The following is a 12,855-nucleotide window of genomic DNA, read 5'->3' on the forward strand; positions in this document are numbered from 1 at the left end:
AGGACAGACTCTATGATGGTCGAGTGGAAATGTTTCAGCAGCTCCTGTGGCAGGTAGAGTTTCCTCAGTTGGTGAAGGAAGGAAAACATCTGCTGGGCTTTTTAGCAATGGAGTCAATGTTATTGTCCCACTTCAGGTCCTGAGAGATGGTGGTACCCAGAAACTTGAATGACTGTATCCAATGTTGATACAGTGCTGTTTATGATGGTGAGTGGGGGGAGTGCTGGGAAATTTCTCCTGAAGTCCACGATCATCTCCACTGTTTTAAGCGTGTTGAGCTCCAGGTTGTGGTGGTTGCACCAGACAGCCAGCTCTTTAACTTCCTCCCTGTAAGCAGACTCGTCTCCATCCTGGATGAGGCTGATGACTGTAGTGTCGTCTGTAAACTTCAGAAGCTTGACAGAGAGGTTTTCAGAGGTGCAGTCATTTGTGTACAGTGAGAAGAGCAGTGGGGAGAGAACGCAACCCTGGGGAGCACCAGTGCTGATAGTGAGACACCAGGATGTGAGTTTGTGAATTTGTAGGTAAATGTGTGAAGTGCAGATCAGAGGGGGTGGTGGGCGGTAGACTGGTCTTTTCAAACCACATTTATATTTTCAGCCAGTTGTTCAGCCACAGACTGTGGGGGTGGTGACTTGCACTTGATGTTCCTCAGACCAGTCCATACTGATGCTGGCTCTTTGGCTGACAACTGTTTTTTTTTTTCAGAGTAGAAGCAGGCTTGTAAATCTTGTAACAGTCCTTAGTACAGGTTTAGCTGATTTCAGTTTTTGCCTGTAGGTTGGTATGAGATGAACAAGACAGTGATCAGAGAGCCCCAAAGCTGCTCGTGGGAAGAATGATATAAATCCTTTATTGAGGTGTAACAGTGATCCAAAATATTACTGTCTCTGGTGGAACATGTAACATGCTGTCTGTATTTTGGCAGTTCACAGGAAAGATTCGCTTTGTTAAAGTCTCCAAAAATGATTAAACGAGATTCTGGGTTCCTTTGCTCCTTTTGAGTTATTTGTTCAGCCAGCTGTTGCAGTGCTGTGCTCACGCACACATCTGGAGGAACGGACACATTCGTGAGAATGAAAGAAGAAAACTCCTGCGGCGAGTAGAAAGGTTTACAGATTAGGACTCTAGATTAGGGCCGCATGTCTTTTTAAGCGTTGTTGCATCTGAACACCAACTTTTGTTGATATAAAAACACAATCCACCACCTCTTGTTTTCCCGGTTAACTTCACGATGTGGTCTGCTCTGAACAGCTGGAACCCGGCAGGTGTAGCATGTTGTCCAGAATGGCTTCACTCAGCCAGGCTTTAGTGCAGGACATTGCAGAAGAGTTTGAAAAGTCCTTGTTGGTGTGGGTGACACAAAGTTGTTTATCCGTTTTGTTAGAAAGGAAACAGACATTCGAAAGATTAAAGCTTGGGAGCGCGGTTTAAAAGCTGCGCTCACGTAGGTTAACCAGGTTCCCTCTTCTGCATTCGTACACGCGTTTAAACAGCAGCGCTGTACCTTAAAATGTTCAAATAAATGTCTGAATAATCAAAAAATGGAAAAATGTTTTCTAGGATGTGTTGCTTTATGTTCAGGAGTTCGTTTTTGGTAAAACCTTTAGAAGAAGAATGACTAAACACAGAACAAACAAACACAAACAGAAGAAGAATTGCGGAGCTCAGCGCCGTGGCTGCCATTTGCATTTGGTGTCTTTAAAGACTATGTGCATATGTTTAAAAAATAATGAAATAATCTTCATGTTTGGTTCAATGACACTAATTGTGTTGATGTATTGCAGTACACTTGACGGCAGTCATATAAATCATCTGCAAGGAGTTTAAATCCCAGAAGATCTCTTGCATTGTAAACTTTTTACACTAGTTGATGTTAAACTAATTTTGAATGTTGAAATGGTATTATTTCAATACATGCACACGTACAATATGGTTCTTTGGATTTTCTATTTTTTTGGATGTAGCCTTCCAACCTGGGTCTACTCAGGATTTGGATTTTTTAGTTAAAAATCATCTGGAGCACCTCGGATGTCATGGTTTCCCATTTCTTTTCCAATGTCAGTGAACACCACGTGTTTTGGTTTCTGTTTATGTTGTTGATTTACTACTTGATTGTGTTCACCTATTCTGTGTGGGTCCTTCTTCAGGTTTTTGTACACAACACATTTGTGCTATTAAGTCTGAGTCTTGTTATTATCGTAGATATCATTTTCATATTTCTCGATTCTCCCAAATAAAAGGTTTTGTCCTGACACATTCTCTACTCGCTGCACGTCACATTCGAATTCCTTTGCTGCAGAAAAACAGATCAGAAATGTGTTTAACATTCCAGCGCATGTATCTGTGACTCAGCTGACGGTTTTGCTGATTTTTAAACAGAAGAATGTCACAATGTGTTGAAGATTGTAGGAACTTCAGACATGGATCATTTTTATTATAACATCAGTAAACTCTAACTCATATTAACCCCGTTCCGATGGGGTCTGTCCCACCCTTGGTTGGAACCAAGCAGGTTCTGGTCATGGAACAAGAAGTTACACTCTCCTGAGAAAGGAGGCCATTGAGGTAGTCCCTCCATCAGACAGAGAGTCCGGGTTCTACAGCCGGTACTTCATAGTTCCCAAAAAGGACTGTGGGTTCATCCTATTCTAGATCTACGTCAGCTGAACCGCTCACTCATAAGGCTCAGGTTCAAAATGCTGACCCTCAAGCAGTTTGTGTCTCAGATCAGATCCAAGGACTGGTTTGTCACGGTAGATCTAAAGGATGCATACTTTCATGTATCCATCCTCCCTTCTCACAGGAAGATCCTGAGGTGCGAGCAATGGACACTTACATCCACAGGACGACTCCTTGGAGAAAGTCAGAACAACTGCTAGTCTGCTACAGCCCTCTGAGGCGAGGCTTCCCTTCAAATATGCAGACCATGAGCAGATGGATTATTCACACTATCGTGTTCTTCGATGAATCCTCTGGTCGCCCCGCTCCTTTTGGAGTCAGAGCACACTCGACCCGGGGTGTGGCAGCCTCTAAGACTTGGTCCTTGGGAATGGCCCTCCAAGACATCTGCAACGCTGTGGGCTGGTCCACCCCGCTTATCTTTGTCAGGTTCTATAACCTTGACCTCAGTGCCCCTTCTGGCTCTTTTGTCCTTTGACCTAGGTGTGGTTATACACACTAGTCAGGGATTGGTCAGTCTGGCGGCATTGGATTCTTGTTCCCAAAGCGTTGTGATGCAGCTCGAGTTCCTGAAAGGGAACGTCTCTAGGTTACGTATGTAACCTCAGTTCCCTGAGGGACCGAGACAGGATCTAGGGTTAGGGAACTAGGGTTAGAGACATTATTCCAGCCTTGACAGAGGCAACCTAGACCTGTTGCCTCGGGAGCAACCATCTGTGGACGCCAGTGAGTGCCCCATTTCCCGCCTCACCATCGCCCCACCGATAGTATTATTACTATTATTACTATTATTATTATTATTATTATTATTATTATTATTATTATTACTTAGTAGTATTTTTTATATACGTATTATGAATACATGTGATTATCTGAGTAGTTTCTTGTAGTGCACTGGTGATAGTGGCTGGTGTTAGAAAGAGAGATGTAGAGGGTGCCAGGAAATGTTGTTCATCTTTAACATATGCTCAAATCCGCAAAAGTCTGCAAAAGTCTTTACAGTTGTTTAGCAGTTACATTCTCTAAACATGGAGGTGCATAGCCATTTTATTAAGAACAGGGAACTGTGCAGTACTGTACAATACTTAATAGCTGATAACATAATATATTGAAATTTTGCAATGATTTTTAAATGTGTTTAACATTTATTTCTATGGTGTTTGTATGGAGCATTGTGCTGAGAGGGCAGGGCCACTGTGGTGACAACAGGAATCTCACCTAGGGTGCCAAATAGGCCAGAAACTACCCTGTTGAGTCATGATATACGGTTATATGGCCTGAGAGGTGAGTCACAGTTTCCAAAGAGGTCAATCTGTAACAAAAATATCACCAAAGCAGATCCATGAATGCACATTCACTAACACAATCTCTGAAATTATGTACATTAATTTCATTTTCTTTGGAAATTTCTGGTTTCAATATACAGGGAAAAGAATTCATGCATCACATTAGCTGATACGTTTATTAATATACAGTATGAATCATTAACCCTCAGGAAATCCTGACTCTGATCACTCATATGAACACTGATCTGTACTCTGGTGTTTTCTAGAGTAAATCCTTCCCAATGATGCAGAAACTGATGCTAATGATGTATTACAGATTTCACTTTCATATAAAGATCATCAGCTGTGGAAAACTTGCTGAAATTGAAACCATCCTTAGTAACTGATTTTAGGGTCCTCAGAAAGCTGAAGAAGTGTACACAGATCCCAGAGGATGAAAATGTGGCCAGTCTTACAGAGCTGCTCCATGGCTGGTTATGAAAGGAGAACCTGGTGATGAATCATGTTTGGCCTTCACACTCTCTCTCTCACACACCACCAGCAGAAGCTGATTAGCTGGCATCAGAGACGGAAACCGGTGTCGAATGGCCACCAATTTCACACCGCTTGTTTCAGAAGTCTTGGCTGGTAAACAGCTCAGTGCTCCATTGATAAGCACTTCTAAAGCTCCACGTTCTTTGGGATTTGCTTGCATGCCAAAGCAGCTGGATGCTCTGGATGCCAGCCAATCACCACATCAGGAGCTTTAGAGTAACCAGAGCCAGTGTTAAACACAACACACTCTGAATATACCGATGTCTGGGGACAAGAGTGATAAGCCTGATGAATAGAAAACAACTGGACACATTATACACTGCCAACATCGCGCCAAAAATCACAGTCCATTACCACAGTGGATCTGCCACCCTGTCTGCCACCTCCAAAAGCCACCACCTTTCTCTTCATTAAACACTACAGCTCCAATATCACTAATGGGACCGCATAGTTTTAAAACTTTGAAATACAAGTTTGTCATATGTTCAGTCTCTGCAGACTGTAGGAATCCGCCCTCAACACAACTGTGACCAATAAGACCACACTTCTCTTCCATAATGGTAATCTATAATCAACCTGAACACAGGTTTACACCCCAAAGCTAGTGTAGCAAATTCCCACCCCAAAGATTGGTTCCAGTCAGACCACAAGTCCCACCCATCAGGGTAACAAGGTAACCCATGGGAACAGTTTCATCTACCAATACTTCTGTAATCTGTCGGAAATTCCCATCCCAATTCTTTCCTGTAACCAATCAAAGTACAGAGTACTCCGCCAGTTGTTAGACTTCTTACTAAATCCCAGCACTGTTTTTACCTTGGCCTTAACCTTGATCTTAGCCTAACCGAGAAAATATCACAAGTACATACTAAACATCATAAAAAAGGAAATTCCTGCACCTCACCACTGTTTAACCAATGGGAATTGGAAAACATGGGAAACATGAAAACAGTCAGACTGCAGTTCCCACCCAAATGTTGACGCAAGCACAAGGATTTGAGTCAGTTTGGGGCGAATTGTGACGTCTAGACGTCTGGGTCAGAGCGTCTCCAAAGCTGCAGCTCTTGTGGGATGTTCCTGGTCTGCAGTGTTTAGAATCAATAAAAAAGGTTCCAAGGACAGAACAGTGGTGACCCGGCGACAGTGTCGTGTGGGACGAGGCTCAGTGATGCACATGAGGAGGGCGAAGGCTGGACGTGTGGTCCGATACAACAGACGAGCTCCTGTAGCTCAAACTGCTGAAGAAGATCATGCTGTTAATGATCGACGGGTCCCAACTGTTTTAGCAGGAAAAAGGGGACCAACATCAGGCAGGTAGTCATAATGTTATGGCTGATCAGTGTCTTAGAGTATTGATGTCCAGTGGATTAGTGACGCTGAAATGTTGGTTTCTGAAGTTGTTGTGGAATCTTGTAATTTTGTTCATCAATACAAGATACAGTCTAAAGATATAATTCAGATGTGAGATTTGTCTCAGACAGGAGCATGACTTCAGCACCAGTATAGCGCTCTGTGTTATCGTCCCTCACCCTCGCAGTCTCCTCGTTATCTGTTGTGGCACTGCACTTCACAGTCATTTATAAAACGCCAAGCTCTTCATATGGGAGCAAATAAATCGCCCGTCCACGCTTTGTTTGTTTTTTCTCCAGTTTCCACACCTGTCAGGAGGAAGCAATAGCTTCTAATCTGTGCATCAAAGCCAAAGAGGAAAATAAACACTCCTCTCATTCGCTTCTGCCTCTTTTTCTTCTTCTTCTTTTCTCCAGTCCACTGCAGTGTTTATCGATAACCCCGATTCACATTCTCATTTTTCATTTTGAGTTCAGGGAAAGATTCATATGGAAGATTTCCAGCTTGTGATAAGAAGTGGTGCAAGAACTACTTGGGGTCAGGATGTTGCTTTGTGTGCTGCTCTGGGTCTAATGAAAGCTTATAACCTTCCTCATTCTCATATCGGTGATGTTTCGTATCAGATCAAAGCTTCATAAACATCTGTGGGTACAACATTTGAATGGAATCCTAGAACATCCACAGAGAATATAATGCGTTCCGAAGCCTGACATGGGTACATAATTATGTCACTATTAATTTTGCTGTATAATGCAGAAATACAAGATTCATAAGAAGCGTTACAATTCATTAAGAAGCCTGTGTAAGAATTAGATCTTGTATGTTCTCGATTAGCATGCTACCTAGCATATAAAGCTAGTTAGCTAGCCAGCATTGCTCGGAAACCATTGGAGTTAGTGCTGCGATTAGAGGAGGGCGAAGAAGAGCTTCTCAGAGTCAGCAGAGAGTGTGTGGTGATACAGAGCTACTGTTACCTTCCTGAAGTGATACTTTTCCTACAGCAGCACATGTTATGGGTTCTCACTTGAAACCTAACTAACAGCAAGTTGCGGATGATCTTAAAATGCGCAGGAATCCGCAGCGGGACCGAATGTTCAGGAACGTTAGGAATAACATTTGAAACTTTTCACTAACAAATTTTTTTATAAACATTTTTAAAACACATTATTGTATTAAAGTGACGGAATGTCTAGATAAATTCATTCTAGATGAAAATTGTTGGAGGACCACTGTACACCACAGCAGACACTTCATTTTTATTTTACTTTTATAGTTACATTGAATATTACGATGCTGTTTTAGTGCCACATTCAAAATAGGTTTAGGTGATTAAAGAAAAAAAGGAATATTTAGAGAAAAAGACGCACGCCAGTGTTCAACTCCTTCAGGGTCTATTTCTTTGATCATCATCCTCAAAGTCTCTTGAGAAAAATCTCCTCTTTGATATCCTTCGAGTCCATCACTGCATTTCAGACTGCACAAAAACACAATTTCCTCAATGTCTGTCTGATTTCTTTCTTCTGAATACATTAGGTTTTATACAGAACCACTGCAACACCCATTAATTATTTATGACTTGATGCATAAAAAGACAAAAAATTTCCTTATTGTTAAATACTAATCTAAAGTAGGATTGTACCAAATCCTCCACATCCTTTTTATGCAAAACAGCTAAATGTTTCTCGCAATTCTCGTAATCTTTTAAACGTGGCACTAGAACACTTGTAGATTTGACGCAAACAGGTGAGTTCCTGTTCTTACTCAATCATAGCAGCTATAAACACTCGTTCCCTTACCAGCTTTTACACCAAGTGTAAACTCCTCCCTCCTGAAGCTCTTCTAGCTTTATCTCTGCTACAAACTCACACTGGAGACTCCTTCCATTAACTTTTCTTCTTACATAAAACTGCTCATCTTCTTCATTCAGCTGCTCCTGTTATTGGTCTTCACAGCAGATCATCCATCCTCTTCATCTCCCTCTTTCTAACCAAACACCTGCATGTCTTCCCTCAATACATCCATAAACCTCCTCCAAACCATCTCAATCTCTCACCTGGTCTCCAAAACATATTCTAATAAACTCATTTCTAAACTAAACCTACTGAAAACTTCACCATATCAATGAAAGGAGAAGGTATCAGAGCACATACACACTGATATGTACTTCTGCACTGCTGTTATAGAGAATTACAGAATCAACACCTTCTGATGTTGAACCAATCACAATCCAGAGCTCAGCACCACTGGAGCTTGACACCAGCACACAGACTGAGATCTGGGGATGGATTTGGTTTTACATTTCTGAACCACTACTACTTCAGCTGGAATGATATCTGAGGACAATATCTGCGATATTTAGAAATATATAGATAGAGAGAGAGAGAGAGAGAGAGAGAGAGAGAGAGAGAGAGAGAGACAGATGGAGATTAGGGAGCTGATAGGAAAACCAACACAAGGAAATGACATGGGTTCTTCTGGGTGTTTTCTTTTGATGTTTGTGTTTGGACTGGACTACCACTTGGGAAATCTCCACTCCAGGCAACAAAAAGAGGCTTTTTAGGACCTTCATAATTGCAGGTTTCATCATATTGTTATTGTTTTGGTTTTATTTTAAAGTCTTCTATTTTAAACACCTTTTAAACATCTAGTCACATGTTAGCTCATGGGCTAATGTCTTGAAACACCAGAGGAAATACTGAACACTAAAGGACAGAGTGTAGTCTGGAGGAGCACTTGGAGATCAGTATCTCTGGGATGAGGGGGACATTACATGGTCCAAACTAGGTGCACCCCTGACCATCACACTCCTGTGTGGTTCTTCTCCACAACGTCTGAAGCAGAACATATCTATACACTTTACTGCTACAATCTCAGATACACAGAGAGAGCTTGATAGCATTGTTACTGGTGTGAAGTCAGAGTGAAAGATCTCGAGTGTCCTACACACAGTCCTGACCTTCTCAACACCACTGAACACCTTGGAATGAATTGAAGATAGAAAACCCTTTACATAAAGTCTCCACATTAGTGTCTGATCTCACTAATAGAGATGTGTTGTGATTGGTTGAGTGAAGATGTGTTGTGATTGGTTGAATGGAGATGTGTTGTGATTGGTTTAATTGAGATGTTGTGATTGGTTGAATGGAGATGTGTTGTGATTGGTTTAATTGAGATGTTGTGATTGGTTGAATGGAGATGTTCTGAGATTTGGTTGGACCAATAAAGGTGTACGAAATGTGAAAAGAAGTTTGTATTCTCCATAATCTTAAAATTATGCATCAAAGTCCTTCCATAAGAATGCTGTTCTGCTCCTCATGTACAGGAAACTTCACTGGGATTTTAATGAGTACTTTTTAAATACCTGTGTGTGGTCTTCACTATCTACTGAGCATGGTGTGGTTTGGGACACGATGCTGAAGGTGTTTTCACCTCTGCTCTCTGTCTTCCAGATCAGAAGTACAACTTGCCATCGATTGGATCGAGAGGGAATTCCAGCGGCAAGCGCCGTTGTGTTAAAGGTTAGTCTCTGTTCTCTGACTTCAAAGACTCAACACACACACACACACACACACACACACTCACACACACACACTCACACAGATTCATTAGAAATGCCAAAGGCTGGAGAGTTGCCTCAGCCATTCATTGCCCAACACCTGCACAGCTTTCATCCTCGCTTTGGCCGTCACTGGGTTATCACACACACACACACACACACACACACACACACACACACACACACACACACACACACACAGAGCGAAAGAAACCAAACAACATGCACAACCCTGTGGGAAATCAATATCTATTCCACTTCACTTTATATGTATAAATGTATTTATATAATTGTGTTCATTCGAAACATCAGGCCAATTTCTGTCTACTTTTCTTTTAACACACACACACACACACACACACACACACACACACACACACACACACACACACATACACCTTGTCTCCTTTCTGTTTTGCACATCCAAACACACACCCGTGGTGTGTACACTGTCTCGTCTCGGGCTGTGAAAGAGGAAAATGAGGAGATTTGCGAGGCCAAGCGTCTCGTCTCTCCTTCATGCGTTGAAGCTCCACTAATGAAATATTGATTTGGTCTTCCTGCTCAGATAGGAACACGCTGTGCTGAAATATGATGGTATTCTGAGGACGGAATAAATTTCAGCTGAGGTGTTCGATGGGGGGAAATAAAACACGGCAAGGGCATTTTGTTAAAACGTTTTCCGAAGCTTCTATTCATAATGCGTTAAACTCTAATTTCACTTCATGAGAAGAAGCTTTGACCTTCGATCTGAGGATCTGAGGATTAACACTCAGTGTCCAGACCTGCTATAGGAACATGGAGCTGAAACATTACTTAATATCTCTAAAGGCATTTATAAACATGGGGATGAGTTATGAAAACATGGTGATCTGGGAATGGAGTATTGTGAAAATACATGGATTTTTAAATGTCGAGTTATGGAATGAAGGGACATGGGATTAGGGAATGATCTGGGAATTTCAAATTATGTATATTATTATAAGGATATGAGAATGTAGACTTATGGAAATATTGGGATCTGGAAATATCAGTTTTTATGAAAACCTGGGTTTCTGGGACTGTTGAGTTATGGTACAGCTAAAGTTCTTGTGGGTGTGGTCAAGATCAAACAGAATTGCCTCAGTGAAAGACATCTGGTCCATAATCACCTTTACCATGAGACTGGTGTTTGGGAACACGAGATGGAATTACCTTCTAAACCCAGGCTGAGAGGATACGGGCTCTCTGGATTCAAATGCTCTTGCAATTTTTGCAGTATTTGACATCTCAATATTGCTGTGTGTGTGTGTGTGTGTGTGTGTGTGTGTGTGTGTGTGTGTGTGTTTTATTTAGGGTGTTTCCCACAGTGCACTCGGCCATTCAGGCCCCGTTAAAATGGCACTTTTGTGTGGAGCGCGTTGAGACTCGGAGCTCAGACTCTGGAGAAAACAGGGCCAATTTTTCATCGTTATTGGATGTGACATATCCAAAACGGCTGAGCGGCAAGAGAGAGAGAGAGAGAGAGAGAGAGAGAGAGACGGATGGAGGAGATACTCCTGGTCCTGTTTAACCCCTTTGAAAAAAGAAAACAGACGCAAAACAAAGCAATTTCCCTTTAACAGGGTTAAAGTGAGAAACGGACGCCGCACTCGTCTCTCACTTACTCTCTATTCTCTCTGCTGAAAAACACACAGAGAGAGAGAGAGAGAGAGAGAGACAGAGAGAAGAATCCTCCCATCATCTCAGTCGTTCATTGTGACTTCATTATTTTAGCTACTAAAATGTTCTAGCACTCGTTAGCATCTCAGTTTGGATAATAACAAAGCTAGTTAGCGAGCTAATACTGTATGCTAGGATACTCGGTAGCTAATCTAAAAATGACTCCAGACATGAAATACACACAGATATGACATTACAAATATATAAAATCAGTATATTTCCATAGGAACCAATCGATAGTGTCTGGAAATAAATTAATGACATAAGAATGGAGAAGAAGGTTATACAAAAGCGTGCATTTACATTGTGTACACACGTAGCTGCTAGAAAGGTCACTTTGAAGGTGAGTAACGTGTGTGTGTGTGTGTGTGTGTCGAAATTTTCTCAGCATGAGCAGCAAACTGTAGACTTTACACAATGTAATCTCATATTACAGTAAACGAAGTGTGTGTGTGTGTGTGTGTGTGTCTGATTGAGATGGTAATTAAACCCATTTACGTCTCTAATCAGTGTTTTTAATCATAACCGCTAACAGTGGTGTTCCTGGCGATAACTAGCGCTCAGCTGATTGACACTCCATCAAAACACACTTCTGTTTATTCTTTCACTTTTCTGGGCTTTTATTTATGTCCTCATTCCTGCTCTATCTCTCTTTACCTCCTTCCTGCTCCTTACTTCTCTGCTAGTTTGTCTGATCTCATGCTAATCGCTCATAGGTACTTTCGCAAGTTTCCAAAGTGGAGTCGGGGTGAGGATATACTTTACATCTCTATTTATCAAATATTTACCAATATTTGAATATGCGCTAATGAGCTAGCTTAGTGTTTATTCAAATAAACTGGAGCTAGCAAGTTAGCTATCTACATTTCTGAACTGTGTGCGTTCTGATCAGCTCTTATTTCTGTTTTTTTGTTTTGTTTTTTCGTCTTTTTTTTTATTTTGTGGGAATTTGAGACACTATATAATTAGTGTCAGGTGTGTGTGTGTGTGTGTGTGTGTGTGTGATGGCTATTAATAGTTCACAGTGATTACACTGATTAGGAACAGGTGTGTTCAGTATCGCTGGTGTTCACACTGAGCTCCACATTATAGAGTCAAAATAGCAACCTGTCTTAGCATGCTAGCAAGAACCGGGTTCACTTCAGCAGGTGGCACTGAGCGTGTTCATGCACTACACACTCTATACTGTGTAGCTCGAGAACCAGGAGGTGTGTAGTGCACTTAAAATCAACTCAAAACATCATGGCACTGCTCACAACCTGCCTGAACTTCATTCAAGTTTGTGTTTGTGTTTGGTTTCATCACATCAACCTCATGTACCTTGAAGTTGCCTCCATAGAACTGAGAGGTTCTGGGTACTCCAGTGTAACCAGAACTTGCCTTAACCCTTGAGATAATGCTCCTTCTTTTGGAAATCCACAACTTTCTTGCATTTTTCTAGTGTTGAGTTGAAGATGGTCACTCGCAGCACAAAGCCATTAATCAGCCTCCTGTAGTCCTCTGTGTAATACCCCCTCCCCCCACAGCAAGCGCTGGATCAATGCTTTAGACTCATTAGGTTCAAGAAGAGTTCATGAAGGGTTTAAGCTGTAACACTGTAACAGTTAAGCCCTTGAGTAAGACCTGAACAAGGCCCTTAACCCTCAGTGCACCTGCAGACTTCGCCCTCTTCCCAAAGATGAACATCCGGCTCGCCATTTTGACACCATTGCAGAGATCCAGCATGAACTACAGGAGATGCTCGAC

At 41.7% G+C, this 12,855-nt stretch overlaps 1 protein-coding gene across 3 annotated transcripts in view; it reads left to right on the top strand.

Moving 5' to 3' along the window:
* Positions 1-12,855, top strand: part of syt1a (synaptotagmin Ia) — a 190,222-nt gene that overhangs the window by 91,963 nt on the left and 85,404 nt on the right. For all 3 annotated transcript variants that reach the window (XM_046872652.1, XM_046872654.1, XM_046872653.1), the window contains one exon: positions 9,302-9,370. The gene's annotated coding sequence lies outside the window, so the exon portion shown is untranslated. The remainder of the gene's footprint in view (positions 1-9,301; positions 9,371-12,855) is intronic.

This window comes from Silurus meridionalis, chromosome 18 (assembly GCF_014805685.1).
Source record: "Silurus meridionalis isolate SWU-2019-XX chromosome 18, ASM1480568v1, whole genome shotgun sequence".
NCBI lineage: Eukaryota > Metazoa > Chordata > Actinopteri > Siluriformes > Siluridae > Silurus > Silurus meridionalis.